The 14361-nt window shown below is 37.3% G+C and overlaps 1 long non-coding RNA gene across 1 annotated transcript in view; it reads right to left on the reverse strand.

Moving 5' to 3' along the window:
• LOC117285465 overlaps positions 1-14361 on the reverse strand; it is a 130943-nt gene that overhangs the window by 48384 nt on the left and 68198 nt on the right. The window lies entirely within an intron of this gene.

The raw sequence follows: 14361 nt of genomic DNA on the forward strand, positions 1-14361 counted from the left end.
ATATAATTTTCATCAAAGTTTTTAAAAAGGAATTGTAACACTTAAGAAGTATGTGAGGTTTGTATGAAAATCCAATAAAGTAGATCTATTACCTGTAACCCAAACTTTACATTTGTGAACCCCTATTTTTCTTTCTCTTCTTCCTTCTTTCTTTTCCTCCTCCTCTCCTTCCTCCTCCTCCTTTCTTTCCTCTTCTCCTTTTCCTCCTCTCCTTTTCTTCTCTTTCTCCTTCTTTTCTTCCCCCTTCTTTTCCTCTATTTTCTTCTTCTTCTTCTTCTTCTTCTTCTTCTTCTTCTTCTTCTTCTTCTTCTTCTTCTCCTTCTCCTTCTCCTTCTCCTTCTCCTTCTCCTTCTCCTTCTCCTTCTCCTTCTCCTTCTCCTTCTCCTTCTCCTTCTCCTTCTCCTTCTCCTTCTTCTTCTTCTTCCTTTTCCTCTTCCTCTTCTTCTTCTTCTTCTTCACCTTTCCTCCTCCTCCTCCTCCACCTCCTCCTTCTGTTCTCTTCTTCTTCTTTCCTATATTATTATTTGGGTAAAGAGCATAATTAAAGATGCCGGGGAAAGTCTGAGACTTACTGATCTCCAGACCAAATTGCGGTTAAACTTTCTTTTTATTTTAGTCTATAATTGATATTAATGAAGGTGAGAATGACTCTTGGAGGACTTTCCATCTCTTAATAAGATTCATAAAAATGGAACAACATATCATTTTTAAAGCTGGAAATAAAGTACATGTTGATTTAAAGGGATAAAAGTACACAATTCTAACTACCACTACCTTTCTTGTAGGAATCTGTTAACAGTGGTTTCAATAGGGGAACCCCTTTGTAAATAAATCTGAAGGCTAGCCATTTGAGATTTTTTTTTCCACCACATCAGCAATCCACCTCCTATTCCAGAAGCTACGGAACAACCCACATGCTTAGAGCCACATTAAGCCTGCTGCCAGCAATCATGAGATTTTTACTTCAACTACTCCAGGACAATGCTTCTTCTGACTGCTTCTTTGAGCGCTGATACCCACACAGACTCCTTTGAAATCTCACTGGGCCTCAATTCAACTTTGGGTACCGAGTACTTCTTCTAAAGTATACTCAAGCATATTTAGAGTATACTGAAAGAAAAGTATACTTAGTGTTCAGTTTGAAGCTCTGGTTTTGTCTTCCCGTGATTAATTCCACATTTATTAACAATGTGAGGGAGTGTGTCTTAAAAAACAATTTTAGTTCCTTCTACTATAATTCTAGAACCTTCTTGTTGTCATAATCATTTTAACATTGATCCAGCATGCCCATGTTATTCTTGCTTTTATTTTAAAATTCCGATTGTATTATTGTATGTTACCAACAAATATTAAGTTCACATAAAATCATTTAACTCACTTTACAGATTCCTCAGTGTAGTGTGAAAAGTGATTTTTAGTCGAATGGCCAGATTAATAGTCTTTCATAATTTCTTCTTCAGTTCAGGTCTTGCTGATCTCTAGACAGTCTTATATATCTACATTAGCCTGGTAAGCTCCACTTTCTCGTCTGTCTCTCAGGAACTCACGCCCTGTTTCCATCTCCTCTTGTCACCAGCGGTGTTCTTGCTGACTCATTCTCTGCAGTGTAGCTCAAAAGTAACCCCAGCATTGGTGTTGATGTTCACTTGCTTTTCAGATCATTTATTGGAACACAAAAGTGATGACTCTTCTGGAAAAGCTCTGACAAGTAGACCATTCCGGGGTAACAGAATGCTCACCACATGTAGCTATGAGCACGTGAGCAGTGTGCTGGTTGATCTGGGTTGTCAAAATGATTAGGTCAGGGAAACACCTAGGATATTAGGAAAGCACACTTCTTCTAGATGTGTCTGTGAGGGCGTTTGCAGGGACAATTCACATGCGGGATGGTAAACTGAAGAGAGACGGCCCTCTTGGACTGTAGGTGGTGCCATTCAGAGGGTGGAGGTACAGGTAGACCAAAGCAGAAGGCGAAAGCCATGCAGGCATTGCAAGCTCAATTTTTCTTGAGTGAGTATCTTTTGTTGTTGCCATTGTCAGTTCACATCGAACTCCAGCTTCTTGAGCCTTTTGACCCAGACTCACATCAGTAGCTCTCCGGGGAACTTCAAGGAGTTTGGTCTGGCTGCACAAATGGTTCCTCTTGTTCTGATACTTTCAACTTCTTGGACTGAGCAGCTACCAGATTCTCTAGTTCTCCGGCATAAAGGCAGCCACTGTGGGACTATTGAGTATCTTACGTTCCTACAATTGCTGAGGAATTACTGCTTCTGACAAGTATGAGAAGCACATCATCCTTCCTCCATGGTGGAAATCTGGAATGTGAACGTCAGCGATCTATCACAGATTGGCTTTTCCTCATTTTTTTTCCTCTTTCTCTTCTACTTTGATACTCCTATTTCACAGGTGCGAACATTATAGTTAGTAAATGATCTCAAATTCTCATCCCAGGCTCCTTCTCTTTCTCTCTGCTTTCTGGATGCCATGAGAGGAGTAGCTTTCCCCCCACTGCCTTCCACCATGATGATTGTGCCTCACCACAGGCCTAAAAGCAATGGAGCCAGCTGACCATGGACTGAAACCTCAGAAACCATAATCCAAAATAAACCTTTCCTCCTTTAAGATGATTTTCTCAGGTATCTTGTCACAGCAACAACAGAAAACCTAACACATTTAAACATGAATAGTATGGTTAATGGTTTGTCATAGGCATCTTAGTCACTTTCATCGTCGGTGCGACAAAATACCCAACACCCTTTTAAAACGAAAATGAGGAGAGGTTTTATTTTGACTCAGAATTTCAAACATTTCACTCTTTACTCGATGGGTGGCATTGTGGAAGGGCCTAGGCAGAGAAAAGCTGCTCATATTGTAGCAGCCAGACAGGTAAGATAGAAACCACGGAGGGAGATACCTTCGTCCAAGTCACACTTGCCTCCCCCAACCGGGCCCACCTCTTAACAACAAGTCAGATATATCACTGCACAATTTAATCACACTCCAAAAACCCCACCTACAAATATATGAGGCTTTGAGGGGACATTCTAGTTATAAACCACATCAATAGGTTCTATCCCTGCAGGCAGAGGGTGGTCTTCTCTTCAAATCACTTCTGAAAATGTAACCTTATCTCTCTTGTTTGGAAAATGGATTATATACAATTTCCCCTATAAAGCTAAATTAGATTAGTATTCTTCTCACTAATCCATTTTCCTGGCTATTGCTGCAAAGATCGTGAAACAGGACTTCTGTTCAGCAACCCATAGAAAAAGCAGCAGCAGTCAGCTAGATGATATCCCCTTATCCAAAACACATGTAACTAGGAATGAACTCAGTGTCATTAATAAGAGATTTCCCAGGCAACAATCAGAACGTGAATCTGGGTTTGGCACAGGCAACTGTCCTTAAAAGACATCAAAAGCTTCCACATCAGAAGCTCTGGAAGGGAAAAGCAGTCTTGTATAAGACAGTGAGATAATTTGTGAGGAGACCAAGGCCCATTGAGAAGAGGATTTTTAAGAAATGGCAAAGTAAGCTATCCACAGAAAGCAGACTAAAGTAAGCAATGCCATTATTTCTTCTATCTCTCCATATCTTTTCCACAGATACTTTCAATTTTATTTATTTTATTGTTTTATTTTTATGTACTTCTTTTTTTTTTTTTGTACTGGGGATCGAACTCAGGACCTTGCGCTTGAGAGGCAGGTGGCGGAACCACTGAGCTAAATCCCCGGCACCCCACAGATATTTTTGTTAAGTAGTTTGTAGAACATTAATATTTTAGAGGAAGGTAAATAGTACAGAGGACAGACAGTGATGACAATGAAAACTATAGCAATGGATGCCCATTTATACTAGATGTGACCACTATATCTTTCCCAGTATGAAGAATAAATTAATTGTACACTAAATTAGGGGAACTGAGACACCTGGAGACATATTTTCTGTTTGGATATTTATTTGGACAATTTAAAATACTCAGGCAATTGATTAATAATTAAAATAACATCCAAGCTACCTCAATTGTCCATCAATATAACACTTCAAGGAGCAAGATATGCAGAAGTCCAAATCCTTAAAGTTTTGCAGGTTGTCTTCACATTTGGTCTTTCCTAGGCCCACTGACTTATGCACGGCTCATTCCTCTCCTGAGGTTCTACATATTTAGCTTTTTTAAAAAAATCACTAATATTAAACATTAAATGTTAAATTAAGGCTAAAAATTAATGTTTAACATTACTATTAAATATTTTAATATGAAATGCTATTAATATTAAAAGTGATCATCTCACTTTTATTGAGCACTAGCTATCTGACAGGAGCTATTCTTTTTCTTTTTTTCTCTCATTGAGTTTATTGGACAAGAACTATTCTAAACAACTAACATTCATTAAACTTTCTCTATTTATTTATTTATTTATTTATTTATTTGTACGGGAATTGAACTCAGGACCTTGCACTTGCCAGGCAGGCACAGTGCCACTGAGCAACATCCCTGGCCCCTTGTTAAACTTTTTTCAATCGTCATAATAATCCTACGAAAAGGTGAATTATATTAAATTAATTTTCAGGTAAGGAAAATAAGCACAAAGAGTTTAATTTTCAACAATAAGAAAGGTGTTAAATACCAAATTAGAATTGAATATTATGTAGCCATGAAAAATCATGCTCTATAATAACTAATCAATTGAGAAAATTCCATAGTGTATATAGGCAAGTACAAACAGGATATAATTAGGTACTTCTTATGGGATGGAGATAGGGAAGAGGAAGGAAGAAATGTACATCAGAAATGCCATCACCAAAATTTAACATATTTTACATCTAGATAGAATCTTTCTTAATCTTTTTATGATCTGTATATTCTACAAATGTTTTACAGTGAACATATATTACCTTAATAATTAGAAACTATAACTTTTAATTATAGTCTACTCACTTCCTTTTCCTAATCATTGTGTGGGTTGCCAAGTTCATTTGTTCACTCAACAAACATTTATCAAAAACTTATCATGAAAAGCACTGCTGCAGGCTCTCGAGATATGCCGGTGCATGAGACCACCGAGGACTATGTCAGACACATTTACATTCAAGAGGAAGAAGACATAAATAATTCGTTATTGTATAAGTACACAAATAAGTTCAAAATGTAATAAGTACTATAAAAGAAATAGAGCTGACAGACAGTAAGTGGTGCGTGTATGGGAGGGGCCAGTTAATTCTGAAAGACTGATCTAAGGAGACTTCTCATAGTTCCAGAAGTCCAAGAGAGAATTGCTCAGTGAGCCCAGGAGAAGGTGGAGGCAGAAGAATTGATCGTACCAGAGCACAGAGGCTGAAAGAAGCTGATTGAGTTCGTTGCATAGACTGAGGCCAGGTGAGGCCACAGCTTACTGGGGGGGGCATAAAGAAAGTGGGCAATGATAAGTTCAAGGAGGACCAACTAGGCCTCCCCGAAAAGTTAGCCTGTTGCTTAGTTATTTGATGAGAAGCCACTGAAGTGTCAGGGTGGTTATCAACTTTTTAAAAAGGATCACCCCACCTTCATGTAAACAATGGCATGAGATGAAAGAACATAGCCAATGAGAAGGCTAGAGAGGATGATGGCTTGGAAAGGATAGTGGAGCAAAAACGGCAAAAAGTGAACACATTAAAGAACATTTCCAAAGTACACCACACAGGACATAGTACTGGTTTGCATGCAAGACAAAACACAGTAGTGAACATTAATGGACGTTAATAGATGGGAAACAGATGGACTCCGTGAAACAGATGGTGATATGCTATTCCGACACAGGGAAGTTTAGGAAGAGCTCAGGTCATGGAAGGGAGATTGAAAAACTGATAACCTTTTAGAAATGTTAAAACTAGAGGAGTCTCTTACGCATCTTTGCGGACTTATACAGCAGGCTGTCAGATACATGAGTGCTATACTTTAGATTTCACATGCCCGCCAAAGGCTGTTGAAGGCTTGGAGCCCAACTGGTGGCACTACTAGCACGTGGTGGAAACTTTAGGAGGTGAGGCCTCCTGGCGGAAGCAGGTTGGTGGAGGTGTGGCCTTGAAGGGGTGTGGTGACCCCAGCCTCTTCCTCCATCTCTTCGCTTCCTGGCAGCCATAAAGTAGAGCTCTGATCTGCCATTCCCTCTGCATGATGTTCTGCCTCCCTAATGGTCCCAGAAAAGAACAAGACTGAGAGACCATGGGCTGAAATTCTGAAACTCTTGAGTCATAATAATTTTTTCTTCTTTAGGTTGTTTTTCTTCAGTATTTTAGCACGGTGATAGAAAGTTTACTAACAATAAACGTGGGATTCTTTTGGAGTTCATGTAAGTGCGTTAGCTGTTAGCATTCTTACTACATCCAGAAGACTGAGATTAAGTAATTTCCTTTTCTGAGAAGAAGCTATAGCAGGAGTAGAAGTGGGCATGAAACTGTAGTATCAGACCCTCTTACATTTAAAGTTGTCTAGGGAGAGAAAAACAAAACCATCCTTCACTCAGCAATTATAACAAAATGATGTCAGAAGGCATCCTTTTCTTGTTCCTGATGCTAAAGGGAAAGCATTAGTTTTTTAATCATTAAATATGCTGTCAGCTGTGCTTTTTCTTATATGCCCTTTATCAGGTTAAGAGCATTCCTTTCTATTCCTAGTTTGCTAGGACTTTATCATGAGTGTTGATTTCTGACCGAATATTTCTGCATATATTGAGATAGGTATGAACTGTCTTCTTCATTCTACTAATATGGTTAGTGATAATAATCTTGCATTTCTGAAATAAAGCCCACCTGCTTATTATGTGTCATCTGTTTTATAACATTTTGGAATATTCTAATATCTTGTGAAGATTGTTATTTGTATGTTGACAAAATCATTAATCCGCAGTTTTTCCTCTTTTAAAACCTGAAATCTTGGTCTATAATGAGTTTGATTCATTCCCTCATCCTCTACTACCTTTAAGAATCTCTGTAGTATTGCTATTTCTTTCAGTGAAGTGAGATGGTCCCAAAACTTTCTTTATGAGAAGATTTAAAAAGATGTTTTTAGTTACTTGAGTAAAATATAAATATTCAAATTTTCTGTCTTCGTGAAAAAGTTTTCGTGAAGATTTTGGATATTTTTTAATTTTTAGAAACTTGTTTGCTTCTTCAAAGTTGCCACCATAAACCTGATTTTAATGTTCTTTTATCATTATACTAATATCTATAAAGTATTGGCTCTTCCTCCTTTTTTGACTCCTAAAAGGGGTAGGAGTGTTTACTATATTTTTTCAGGATCAGTAAGTATAGAGTTTTATCAGTTTTACTGATCTTACTAAGGAAACAACTTTGAATTATATTTCTTTTGTGATTCCTTCATTTAAAAAATGTTAGTTTTGAGAATTTTTTCAGATTTTTGTCTATTACTGATTTATTATTTAATTTGTTCTGATCAGAAAACATATTTTTATATTTGTTATTTTAAATTTATTGATACTTATTTCATAAAACACCATATGGCTGAGCTTGTTAAATGTTCCAAATACATTTAAAACAATATGCATCCTGCTGGTTCGGGTTGAAGTGTATTATATATGCCAATTTAGTCAGATTGTTTGAATCTTCTATATGCTTATTGATCATCTATTTACCTGTTAAATATGGAGAAGAATATTATCTGTAACTATCATTGTGAATTTATTTTTTAAAGTTCTATCCATTTGTTTCATACCCTTTAAAGCTCATTTATATGGCACATAAAATTTAGGCATATTATAGCTTCTTGATGAATTGACCACTTTATTCTTATGAAATTCTTTTCTTCATTCTTTACAGCATTCCCTTCCAGAAGTCTACTTTACCTGGTATGTTAACAGCCACTCTAGCTGCCAGCATTCTAGAGGTTACATGATGGATTTTTTCCATCATCCTGCTCTGAATTTATCTATTTAAATTTAATGTGCATTGTTATAAATAGCACAGAGTTGGTTCTTGATTTTCATCTAATATGACATCTTCCACTGTTAAAGGGAACATTCTCATCTATTCCTTCACATGTTGAAGTGTATTTGCTCATTGTAGTGGAACTGAGAAAAAGGAAAACTAAATTACTGTATGACACAGTTTCTTCACATGCTCTGTAGTAGAAAGCAATAGCAGGACGTAAGTTTCCAGAGTGCCAAAATGCTGAGTGTTTTAACAATTCAATATTCCATATGTTCCGGACTGTGGAAATTTCCCAAAAGTCCTGTGTGTTTTCTGGACGTTTTGTGTGTGAGTGTATGTGTATGTAGAGGCCAAAGGAAGCCATTAAATTACGGATTCATAGATTTACAAGGAAATGTGAAAGCCCCTGTGGTCCAAGCCTGCTAGTTTCATAGATATGGAAACTAAGATCAAAAGATTAAGTGACTTCCTCGCACAAGTAGGAACCAAGTAGGAAGCATGTAGGCTCCTCTTCTGAGCCAAGAAGACAGTGTTGGGTACCCCACCATCTCAGTGTGTCTTGGACAACACTGGCCAGTTTTGAGCTACTAAAGACTCTTCCCTGTCATGTAAGTCTTTCCTTTTTTAACGTTGCCAGTTCACTTTATTTTATTTTATTCCTGTTGAGTTTATTGGTAGGTTTTAGGTATACATGATGACCACATTCATTGTTGAGAATTTGTACCCATACATGATTTATATGTTGGCTTCTTGTTTTTTCCCATTGCCCTTCTCTCCCTTGCACACCTCCACACCCTGCTTTTTACAAGAGCTTGGTTTCTGTTTTGTCCTTCTTTTCTCATATTTTTTCTTTCCCTACTTTCTCCCCACCATTTGCCCTTCCCCTTTGAACCTTTTCTTCTTATTTCACATTACAGCAGCACAGTTTGTAATAGATAAAACTTGGAAACCGCCCAATTACCCATCAACTGGTGACTGGATAAAGAAAATGTGGGTTTTTTAAAAATGTAAAATAGAGTACTGCTCAGCCACAAAAAAATGAGAAACTGGAGACACATAGCTAAATGGATGCACCTTGAGACTCTACTCTTAAGTCAAATAAATAGGACATACATGTGTAAATACTTAATTGCTTCTCTGGTGTAAGAAACTGAAAATGTAAATGAGAACAAACACGTAAGTTTGCTTTTGTGTTTTTTTTAGTGTCAGGATTTGAACTCAGGATCTTGTGCTTACCAGGCGCCAGTGCTGCTGAGCTACATCCCTGGGCATGTAAGTCTTCCTGAAAGGCAGAACTCTGTCCTCTCTCCTTGTGAACTGGAGGGACCACACTATCTGCCTCACTCCTCATCGCGAGTCTTCTACGTCATTCACCTCCTATGCCTTGAACACTTACCCTGTGCCATTGTGAGCAAATGTCTTTTCCTCCTTGGAGCTTGTGCTGATTTCCTTATCTGTGGCCTCACAGAAAGCTGGGCCCTCTCTGAGTGTGTGTGTGTGTGTGTGTGTGTGTGTGTGTGTAGTGTGTGTGTAGTGTGTGTATGTTTTCATCCCTGAATCACATACATCATGAATGACTGTGAATTTTGTAAGGCTCTCATCGTTTATTTCTTTACAAGGTATTAGTAACAGTTTTAACCTGCCTCACAGGAATGTCTTAAGAACTGATTTACATTTATAAAGCACATGGAAATCCTTGGATTTGAGGTGCTGTGGAAGTGAACACATTATTATTATAATCAACTTGAGGCAGAGAATACAGAGAACTGGGATTGCTTGATATTTACAATAAAATAGGACTCTTTGTTGGGAATATTACCTCTCCAGAAATATATATTATGAGATACAGTCTGTTTCCCTAGAAAATAGTTTTTGAAATCAGGCCAGACCTCTGCACTTGTTAGATTTGCTTCATCTTTGGATTTATCTACCTCAGGGCAACACATTATATGGCCCGCTCTGAAACACTTGAGGTGCCCTCAAGGTATGTATAAGCTTAGAAGAAAAGAAAGGTAATTTTCTATTTTTATGAAGTAACTAAATGAAATGTCATCCCTTTACACTAAATCATGTAACGCCAGCTTTCTGGATATGTAAGGTTAGAAATCAGAATTAGTTCCATAGGTTTTAGTTTTTATCACAGCCACATTTTAGGGGAAGATGTCTACATCTTTGGCATTTTTTCAGCTGTCTGACAGTGGCACCTGAAAGCCGCACATCCCTTTCCAGCAACACTTGGAGTGTTTCTCCTACTCACCAGTAGTGTTTGGATGCTTTAACACTGCGGATCGCCCTATTCGCTGCGGGGGAGCATTGCACTCAGATAAACCCACTTGCTCTTCCTTGACCAATCCTGCCTGCATTTTAGTACTCATGTCCTTGTCCTGAGGACGGCACAAGTCATCCCCCAGTTGGGTCTCCTCTATGCCCCACGCAGATTTCCATCAGAATACTGCATTGTTCTCATATTTGACCCTTTAGCCTCTTCCTCCTGTATCATAAGCTCCTTTCAGTAAAGTACTGTGGATTGCATTTCTATACCTGTGATCCCAATGCAGTCATCTATATTTACCCAATAAAAAATTTACAGTGGCATCCAAAACCTTCTCTTCTTCCAAGCCTTCTATGGCTCACAGACTGAAAGTTTTGACCAGTATTGCTTTGAAGTGTCTATTTTGAATAGTGGGTTCTAAATATGTTAAAATATAATGGGTTTTTAAGCTTGATTTTCCCAATGTTGACCTATAAATATGTTTAGTTTTCTTGTTTCTTTCATAATCAGCTCAGAATCACCTTAGAATCTTTAGGATAAAATTGCTGCTTTCTACACCAGCTGTTAGCTTTCCTTCCTTGGGTATAATTCAGAAGAAAGCAGAGGGCAGAGTCCAGGTGAAACTAATTTAGGTATTAGCTAGAGGGAACTACTTGTAGATCAATTTTACTCTGACAGATAAATTTGCCTTTGAGATCCAATTATATACAATATTAAGACTAGCATGAATCACCTATCACACTTGGAAACAGCTGCTAATTAAAGCACAGAGATACTAGAACATTCAGAGAACACATTGAAATAGAGTTTTTAAGGGCTCAAAACAAAAAAGAAAAATTATATTCATTTTTTAAAGATAAATTCCGTTGGTCACATTTCTAGAAAATCATTTCTGGGTTCAATGAGTCACAGCAAAATCCATTTTTTACAATTTTTGTTTTCATTTGACATTTTTAAATTTCTAACCTTCTATGCCATAATAAGAGTGAAATATTCTAACCAACAGCTCACAGAAGTGATATCTTGCTACCACAAAGAGACTGCAGTACAGGAGCTAAACGCAAAGGAAAGAGAAGGTCTGGTTTAAAACCCCAGCTGTGCCACTAGTCAGTTGTATAATTTGAGGTAAGTTCCTTAAATAACCTAACTCAGTGGTTCTCTGTAAAAATAATAATAATAATAATAAATCCCTTCAGCACTGTGATGAGGACTAAGTGAGTTAATGTCTGCAAAACACTCACCTATGTATTCTGAGGAGAGCACAGGCGCAGACACAACAAAGACACACACAAGGTCACTTAGGTTTTGTTTTTTCTTTGTCATTGAGCTCTTTGAAAAGAAATTAGAACTTTTACTGTATAAGGAGTGAACAAAATACAGAGTGGAATGCTTTAAAGAAATATTACAGTACAAGATACATTGCTATTAGTCCTTCCCAACATATTGCCCCTCACTTTGAACTAACTTATTCTGCCATTTTTGCCACTATCTGGAGCAGTTCTGAAAGTCTCTTCCCATGAGCATCTTTATGAACGCGATTAAAAAAAATATGGTGATCGCTGCTACCAAGTGTCACCCAACAGATAAGGAAGTAGAAGCATTCAGCATGTTACTCACTAGATCTAGCACAGTGCAGATTCTGGCTCTTCCCCAAAGTCAAAATGACCATGAATGGTCAACATTTTAAATTGATTCAGGACATCAAGTCATCAGCTAAAGACACTCATGAAAGAGGATTTCCAGAACTGCTTCAGAAGGTGCCAAGAACAATGAAGTAAGTGTGTTCAAAATGAGGGTGTATGTCTTGAGGGGGAAGAATGGCAATGTATTTCCACTGTAATACATTTATTTAAATTCACTGTCATTTTTTATCATGCTTTATATTGTGCATGCTGCTTCTTGATTAATTACTACTCCTCACTCTTTGCGTGGACATATTTGTAAATCATTGATTTACTATGGCATTTAAAATCACATGATAGTCATGGTCTATTTTTTTGTAAAAACAATAAAAATGTAAGGCTATAGAATAATATATAAATATATCTAGGGTGGATGACAACCACCTCACTCACACACCTGGTGATCAGGGCCATGCATGCCATACATATGTGTGTGTGTGTGTATGTGTGTGTGCGTGCGTGTGCATTTGTGTTCACAAACAAGCATGGAGGCTTTCTAGGTATCTGTCACTTATTTCTGCACTGGGATTTCAAAAATAAATAAGGCATAATTCCTTCCTTGATAATCTGTATTTTGTGATAAACACACAGAGCTCTTTATTTCTCATTTTCAAATTATACTAATCATTTGATGGATTCTCAGTTGAATGTGTGTTTGTTCCTCTATGCTTTCTAATTTAAAAATGTAACTAATTTAACAGATTTCCTCCTGAAGCGTCCCAAGAACACAGGCCCCCGGTGCTTACTGTGCATCTTTTTAGACCAGAAGTTTCAGGGAAACATCTATGTGAGGTGATGAAAGAAGAAACCGCTGCCTTCGTGGAAATGTTCACGTTTCCATGTAAATGATTTAAATGAGATAGTCCACACAGTTTGTAGTAATTTTAGGGTTAGAGGTCAGTGAGAGGGAGAAATATAATTTTTCTGGGGAAAACATCGAAGGAAATGTCAATATTATTGTATACCTCGTGATAAATACGCTTGAATGAAATTATGTACACAAGCTTAAAAAGAACTACATAAAACTTGTGAAATGTTTTACAATTCAATATCTTCTTCAATGTTGACTGAAGCCTTCAGAATTATTGGCTTAAAACAATCATCAAGTTTGAACTTGTATTTTACCACCCAAATTAGAAATCCTGAGATGCCTTGAAATGCATTTGATTCAGGTGGCTAAACCTTCATTAAAAATGGAATCCCAACTGGAAGTTGGAATTTATGTTGCTTTTCATTATGGAAAATGAACCTTATTTCGGTCAGGACATTATAAAGCATGGTTCTTTTTGTCTTTTTTTAATCCATTTTTTACTAGTACATGTTTGTGATATATAAGGAGTACATTCATCGTGGGGAGTTGATACATATACATATCACATCTTAATCCTTTTTACTTCCTCTTGCCTGCCCTCCTTCCCCTCTCTTTCCATCCCTAGGGTCTCTTCCCCATCTACATAATATCTACTATGTAAAGCATCGTTCTTAAACACTGGTGAAAAGCTTTATCACAGATGATTTTTTTTTTCTTTTTGTGGATGCCTTTGAGTCTGCTCAAAGGAGGTCGTTGTACAAAATTGTGCTATTATGCTTCATGGACTCTCTTTAAAGAGAAAAGCTGAAGAAATACATATATAAACCTACAGAAGAAATCTCTTAACTTTTTGTTTGTAGGTGATTTTAATTAGTTTAATTCCATTTTTGTTTTGATGTATGTGTCCACATCTGTGTTATTAAAAAGGTTTAAATTAAACCCCTAAGTCTCTTATTGCTTCTTTCTTGTTCTGGTGTAGCTTCTCTTTCATCTTCCATCTTCCTTAAAATATCAACATGAATATCGAGAGATGTTCCCGTAAGATGCAGCAGAACTAATCACTTATCTGGCGCTCACCAAGTCACATGTGTAAAAGGCCCTGTAGTGCTGTGAGCTCAGCTTTAGGGTTGGGGTTGGAGGCCATGAAAAGGGAGAAGGCAGATTCCATACGTGTCTGAGATTCTCAGAAACCAAGGCAAACTAAACTGGGCAGTGGTTCCCAAGGCCCAAGAGTGAAAGGGCGATGCTTCCCAGCATCTACCAACTGTCTGTGAGCCTCTCTGCCAGTCCCAGGGCGAATTTTCCCCAGGATAAATGCATGATACTGGGGCCAAGATGGCAATAAGAGAGCATGGTTGTCACAGAATCGGTCCCAATAGAAAGTGGCTACCATTTTATTTTTTTTTAATTATAGTACTATTATGGATGATTCACGGTCTTTAAAACAATTGCATAATAGTTCATATAATGGATCACTATTTTGTTTTTTGTTGTTTTTTTAAAAATAATTTGGGGAGTACTTTTATTTTCCTTGAAATGAATAAAGCTGAAATAAACCTATATTTCTTTTACATACACACACACACACATACAAACCTTTCTACCCAAATTATGACATAACATTTTTACAGCTATATTTTAGGGATAAACAAAAGTTTTAAAGGCAATAC

This window comes from Fukomys damarensis, unplaced genomic scaffold (genome assembly GCF_012274545.1).
Source record: "Fukomys damarensis isolate Sample0158 unplaced genomic scaffold, DMR_v1.0_HiC HiC_scaffold_10, whole genome shotgun sequence".
NCBI classification, from domain to species: Eukaryota; Metazoa; Chordata; class Mammalia; order Rodentia; family Bathyergidae; genus Fukomys; species Fukomys damarensis.